Raw genomic sequence first — 6768 nt, forward strand, 5'->3', positions numbered from 1 at the left:
TCCTGACAGATCCACAGCACGTTAAGCACATCAGGGGCTGTACGTCTGCTGTCACGATGTGGTTTTACCACACACTTTGATTTCCTTAGTACCTGAACGGCAGCTTTAGAAATCAAATTACAGTCTGAGTGCTACAGGCTGCAGCCCCCTGACTGAGCCACTAAATCAGACTAATTGAAACAACAAATATGCCCGAATAGCAGTTCCTTAGGAAAATGTTGCCCTTACAACACATTGCTTTTACTTCTAACATAACTTGACTGCACTTATTGACTAGTTGGTATTTCTGCTACTGCATTTGAAGTCTATTGATTCTAAGAAATATGAAATGAGTTTCAAAGAGGTCAGAATGCGACTTTGTGTCCAAGAGAGACACAAAGACATTCAGAAACACTTAAAGGGAGCAGTGGGAACTGCAGAAAACTAAATGAGGTTACTAGTTCATACCACCAGAGATCAGTGGTTTTGGAAAACCACTGCCCATTGGCAGTCAAGTGCCTTGCCCCAGAAGAGGTGAAGGTGCTAAGTCACTTCCTAGCAAGAAGGTAGCACTACACTGTAAGAAAACGTTGCCCAGGCTGTCGCACCACCTACTTCCCCCTCCACTGACGCACATTTCTGGGAAGGAGGATGCTCTGAGAAGGACCGAAGGTTGAAATGGCATGTCCTCCTTCAGTGTAGTGTGAGGTACATGTTGGCAAGGTAGCCTGGGAGGAAAATATTCTTACGCTATGCAGGTAGCACACATTTTGTGTAAAAGCAAAATGCCTTCACACTCACAAAGGCATTCAGCTAAAAAGCATCACTCCCAAAGACCAGTGAGAATTCAGATGTTTGGAACAAACTCACATTGCTAAAAAAGGAGAAATAGTAGAGAAAAGAGGTGAAGGCTATCAGAAGCACCCTTCATTTCTGAAAGTACAGAAGAGCTTTATTCACCAAGAAATCCATTTCTCAAAAAGACTCATTCCACATTCAAAAACCTCCATTGAGGGCTGAAGAGAAATTGAGGTTTATGTCTATACCATCTAGAATGAACATTTACATTCCAGGAAGAAAAGAAATGGCATTTTTCAGATGTGAGCCCTCTGAGGCAGGTAACAAATAAGATATATTTGACAGTGGAAGAAAAGCTTTCTCACGAATCTAATGTTTTTCTAGCCCCAAATGGCTGCAATCTGCCTCCAAAGCCTTCTTTCAGGCTGCTGCTTGCTTCACGATCTGTTAGTTTTGTCTAAGCCACCCTCTCAAATGGTAGTCCAGCTTTTTCCTTCTGACCTTGAGCCACTCACCAAATAGCAGGTAACAGTCACCGGGTCATTCTGGGGTTGTCGTCACAATATCTGCCGTGAGCCAATACTTCTCCTGCTGCCAGGTCACTCTAGGAAGTGTTACTTTTGGAGAAGACAGCATGGGAGAAGACACAGTATTACTGACACACTTCTGATGTTTACTGCTACTACTGGTGTTAATGTGTGTTTTTACTAAAGAGCAGAGCTCATGTGTAATTCTTAGCTTAAAAATAAAGCTGCAAAAAATACCGAAGGAAAAAAAAAAAAAAGACTCACATAAAACTCCCAGTTTCTTATTCTCTCTCTCTCTCTCTCTCTTTTTTTTTTTTTTTTTTTTTTAAGTGTTACATACAGTTTCTGACAAATGTAATAGCCCGCGGGGGTACAGTGCCCCCAGAAGACTCCTGAAGAAGCAAATGCTGTGCCCAGGCTCCTGCTGCAGGAAGCGAGCAGTGAGAACTCCAACACCGTGTGAGGCAAATTCCTCACTGTGAGCAATTTCCAAACCAGGCAGATGAAGCAGTCTTGTTCCTGGCTCCAGCCAGTTTGCATGCAGGAAAGGCTTTTCTGATTTTCAGCTGATGCAGGTGTACAATACGGACTGTGACATATGTAAGAAATCTTGCACTTCACCTAAAAATAACAGGTTTGATGTATGTAAAGAACGACTGAGCACAGAAAGCTCTATGATTCTCTAACATGGATAATGTATTTACACTGCTGAAAGACAAACTGAACTCAAATGATAAACCAGGTCCTGACTGGGTTTTGGAACAAACCACTTCAAAGTAGATTTTTGACTCACAATTACCATGAGCAACAGCAAGCCCAGTACTGGATCTGTTGCACTGCCAGCGGCTGACTTGGAGACCACCTTTCAAACCACGGGTCTGAGGTTAGTGAACCAATCTGTTAAAACAGCCCTGGAAAGTCACTGTGTCTACTCTAACACTGACTGAGAGAAGGCAGGCCCAAAAATCTGAAAGTCTGCAACAGAGCGGAGTAAGATAAAGGTCTGCAGCATTCAGAAGCAGTTTGCAAAAAAATACAGGCAATGGAACAGGGCAGTGGGGTGAGCAACAGACACCAGTCCCCACCTTTGGAAAAAGAAAGGGGAACTCAAGTGGTAACGCCAAGAACCTGTGAATGCCAACGCAGCAGTCAGTGTGGACAAAATCCCCATTTGGATTACTTCATGGTCCCAGAGTGGGTTGGGTGACACAGGTGAGGAATCCCCAGCCTGAAAGATAAAGGGATGTTAATTAATTTTAAGTTGTGCACCAACTTACGCAGTGCTAGGAAATGCGGTAATTAGCTCTAAAAGAAAAGCTACAAACAGACTCCTGAAAATGGTCAGAAGTGAGTGAAACTGCTCAGCACTTACAGAGGGGATCTTTCAACTAAATTAATCCAATGTTAAATGTATGGGGAACCAACAGACAGCAAAAGAGATAGCCTGAAAAATTAGCCTATACAGCTGTGTTGAGAAGCCTTGTTTACATTAGAATAATACCATGAGAGCACCTGAACAATAGTGAGTTTGTTTTTTTAAAACAGGGAAGCCTGCACAGGATGCTGAATAAACCTAAATAGAGCCCACCCATCATAAAGCCCACATCCTACATAAAATTCTCACGTGGAATACAGCAGGCATTAGAGGAAAGGGTGAAAAGGCTCACAGCTCTGTGAAAGATAAGAGGAAATGCAGAACTGACAGCAAGTGGACGCTCGTGGGTCACCAGAGAAAGGGGAAAAATATAACCCTTTGTGATTACAGTTAAGCACAAATAAATACATAGGAAAAAAAAATCTGTTTCCTGCAAGGAGTAAAGTTTGGGGGGAAACGGACTCTGCCAAATATTTTTCTCTGCTGGAGGCATCAGCAGGGTTCTGACAGACACGTTAGGAAAACAGAGCATACGTTTGTGCATATTCAACAGCCCCTATGGGAGACATAATTTTCTCAGGCAGCCATTTGGGTTGTGTTTGGCACTTGAACTGTTTCATGGGCTTTGATAGCCTAGGATCTGTGTAGATGATGTTTTGTTCTGCGGCAAAAGAGTAGGAGCACATGACCAAAGGCTCTGATCAGCTTTTGAAAGACCCAGACCAGCAGAGCTCAACCAACAAAACTCCTTTGTAATGGAAATGCCATACCTAGGCATGAAATTAGAAAAGCAATGTGTACAAGGAGATTACAAAAAGATTGAAGTCATCCCCAGTATTCCTGCCCTAGCAGAAAAGGATGCAAAGTTAAGATACCTTTGAGCAGTGAACTGTCTACCCAATTTAGCTGCCCAAGCAATCAATGACAGATCTTTATGTGCAAGAGCATTCCCTAGATCTAACATACAGATCCTCACAGGGAAACTGAAAGGAGCTAATTAATAGCCCCAGATAAACAGAACTAAGTGCAAAACCGGACATAGATCTTTACAGACCAGTGCTGACCAAGCTGAATTCTCTCCTTGCACTCTTACTAGCACTTATGACCCCAGTGAGGCACAAAGATTAATGCTTATACAAAAAGCATTTGCTTTCCGCTTTTTGTGAAGCACTTGTAGGCTGACTGCTCAAATGTTTCGTCTGGTTTCAATTAGAGATATTATTAGTCTTTACTTACAGTCTGAGCCGGGTGTAGTCTTGCTCTGGACAATTCAAGCTACTAACCCCCGTACCATTCCAGAGGAGCCTGAAGTGATACCTTTCTATCCTTACCCTATGATTTCTAGGAAGTTAATTCAATAATAAGTCAGACTCTGTTTACATTCCCAATTGACCAGCTCCATTCATGTCAGCAGGGTTGCCCTGTCTGCAGTGCAGTCTGAAACCCTGGGTGCCCTGAGCTCCAGAGAGGTAATGACTGTTATTCACAGTTAACCCACAAATCACTGGGCAGGCGGGAGATGTGAAAAGTCATGCAAATCCTCTTTGTTCACAGGAGGTGCAGCGTAAGTGGCCTCATAGGAGCTTCAGGAGGAGTTTCAAGGCTGTCCTTGAACACAGGATGCTTCCTGGTATCACAAAGGCCAAAGAAACTGTCTTAAACTGTTCTGTGTAATACTGAGGCAGTGTACAAAGGAGACACCAAACACCATGATGGCAAATGCTCTTGTAGGCTGAATACACTCAAACAGCCCAAAAGCATGAAGCTGCACAGGCCAGTTCGCTGTGTAAGCAACGAGCCTCTGAAGATGTGTATGCTGAGACAGCACCTAGAGGGAAGCATCTTCCTGTTTGACTCCACTTGCTCTCTTAATTAGGCTTCTGTAATCATACAGCAGTAAGAAAAAGCTGGCTCCCTTTGGAGAAACACGGCAGAAGTGGGTAATGCACATTTTCCAACATCAAGGCCTACCTAGCAGAAAGGGCTCCCCAGCCATCAAAAGCTCAGGGCAATGTGCTAGGTAGGGTTCCTGAGGCTTTCTTCTAGAAAATGTAAAAATACATGAATTTACTTTGAGGATTGGATTGCACGTGGTGTTCTGCAGTATCCCAGGGTTTCTGGGATAAAGCTTTCCTCCAAGCCACCCTATGGCAAACCTCTCCAGGGAGAGGGAACAGAGGGAGCAGCCTGCATACCCCGTGCTGTCTCTTCCCCTGCAGAAGGCAGTCAGGAAGACCTGCTGTCCTTCCCCCAGACTGGGCACTGAGAACATGTGCTGCATCATCACCCATACAGTGCAGAAAAAATATAACAGCACCTGCAAGACACGTCCAGAGCCCCCTGGACCTGTAACGATTACCAGCACAGTCAGGACAGCGGAAACAGCTACTGCCCTCTTCCATCAGACCAGTTCATTTTGACCCAAACATTTTATGGAGAAATCCCAGAAACAGTTTGGCCAGTAAGTCAGCAGGAAAGGTCTGTCTGGTGCAGAGGAAGAAGTTCAAATGCTGAAAACGAAGAGTCTGCCATGTATAGACAGCCCCTGCAGCATGCAGCACTGAGAGCAGGTTTTTCAGGATCATGACTTTGGACTAATGTGCCTAAATTCTGTGCAAATTTCACTTCAGATGTTTGGATCTAGCCTCAAATCTCCCTTTATTCCTGTGGAGAACTGCAATACTTCCATGGTGTTTCACAAGGTCTTTGTTAAACTCGGCAATCCCTCTTCAGGACCTAGGGGTGGAAGGTCCCGCTCAAAAAAAAAAACACATATATTTTATAACTAAATGTAAGCTAAAAGAGAACATCAAGTAGCAGAGACAGCCTGAGGGTACTGCTAGGATTCAGAGAGATGTAATATACTTGAGAAAGGTAAATCTCAGGTTCAAGGGCTGCAACTAAACTTGGGCCCCTCACCTCAGCTGACACGGGAGCTGCAGCACTGCATAGCTGGATGTGTCATTCCTCAAGCCAGGTCTCTTGGCTCCCATTTCTCCGAGGTGCCTTTCTGTATGGAAGCTAAAGATCATTAAAATCTTCCAGAGGACAACCATGAGATCCAGCCAACATTCCTCCCTTCAATAAATAAAACAGTTTCTAGCATAGGCGGCTCTGTGAATTATTGCAGAGCACATAATAGTCCCTGTATTTGCCTACACAATCACTGCACTCCCCAGATCTAACTCATTACTGTGCTTAGCGAAGCGCTTTGAACTGCCTCAAGCATGAAAAGCACCATATAAGAACAAATTTTATTCTCATAAAAAGGTATTAAGGCAAGTTAGAGGCACTATTGACGCACATGATATGTTATAATTGGCAAATGTTCACAAAGGCAAAATCCAGCTTTGTGCATCAAGCTGGAGGGTACCTGTGTGCACACGGATTGTGTCTGAGTGCGTCCCCTCCTCTGCCCTCCAGCGCTCCCAGCTCCCACAGCCAGGCTGGCTGCGTGACAGCCACGGCTTCCTAAATACAGCTGTTCTGCTTAGCAGGAGAAATCTGGACTCCGCTTGACCTAATTTTAAAGGGAGACGTGAACAGCACCGGCCAATACCTGGCACTCTCCAGCTGAAGGACTTCAGCCCTTCCTGACCCATTGTTCCCCCATGACCGTTGCAGTCACCAGTGCAGCACCTCCACGGATCAAAACTGCACCCTTGCACCTTAGCCAAGCCACGTTCCTGTGTCACCCTTTCCAGAGCTGTCAGCTCCGCTCAGCTGTGACCTGCAGCACCCTCTGTTGTTCCCGTCCTGGACTTCACCCAGCTCTTGCTCCCTACCAGGACTTTCCCTTTCCTGTTTCAGTTTCTGTCTTCCAAAAGAACTGTGTCAGGGCACCACAGTTATGCCAGACTGTCCTGGTCTGCACTCTCATTCCCTCCTTACTAGTCTTGCCAAATGTAATTTTTTCCAAAAAAAATGATCTGTGGAATGGAGAGACACTGTAGGTATGGGACTGAGACAGCTGAAGTCCTTCTTGCTGGGAAGAGCTACAACAAATAGGCTCTAGAGACCCAGAACTCCTGGAAAATAAAGAAAGTTTGGAAGTGTCAGGTCACTCCTGCGTTAAATTCTTTATGTCAG

The sequence above is a fragment of the Anas platyrhynchos genome, chromosome 11 (genome assembly GCF_047663525.1).
Source record: "Anas platyrhynchos isolate ZD024472 breed Pekin duck chromosome 11, IASCAAS_PekinDuck_T2T, whole genome shotgun sequence".
Classification (NCBI taxonomy): domain Eukaryota; kingdom Metazoa; phylum Chordata; class Aves; order Anseriformes; family Anatidae; genus Anas; species Anas platyrhynchos.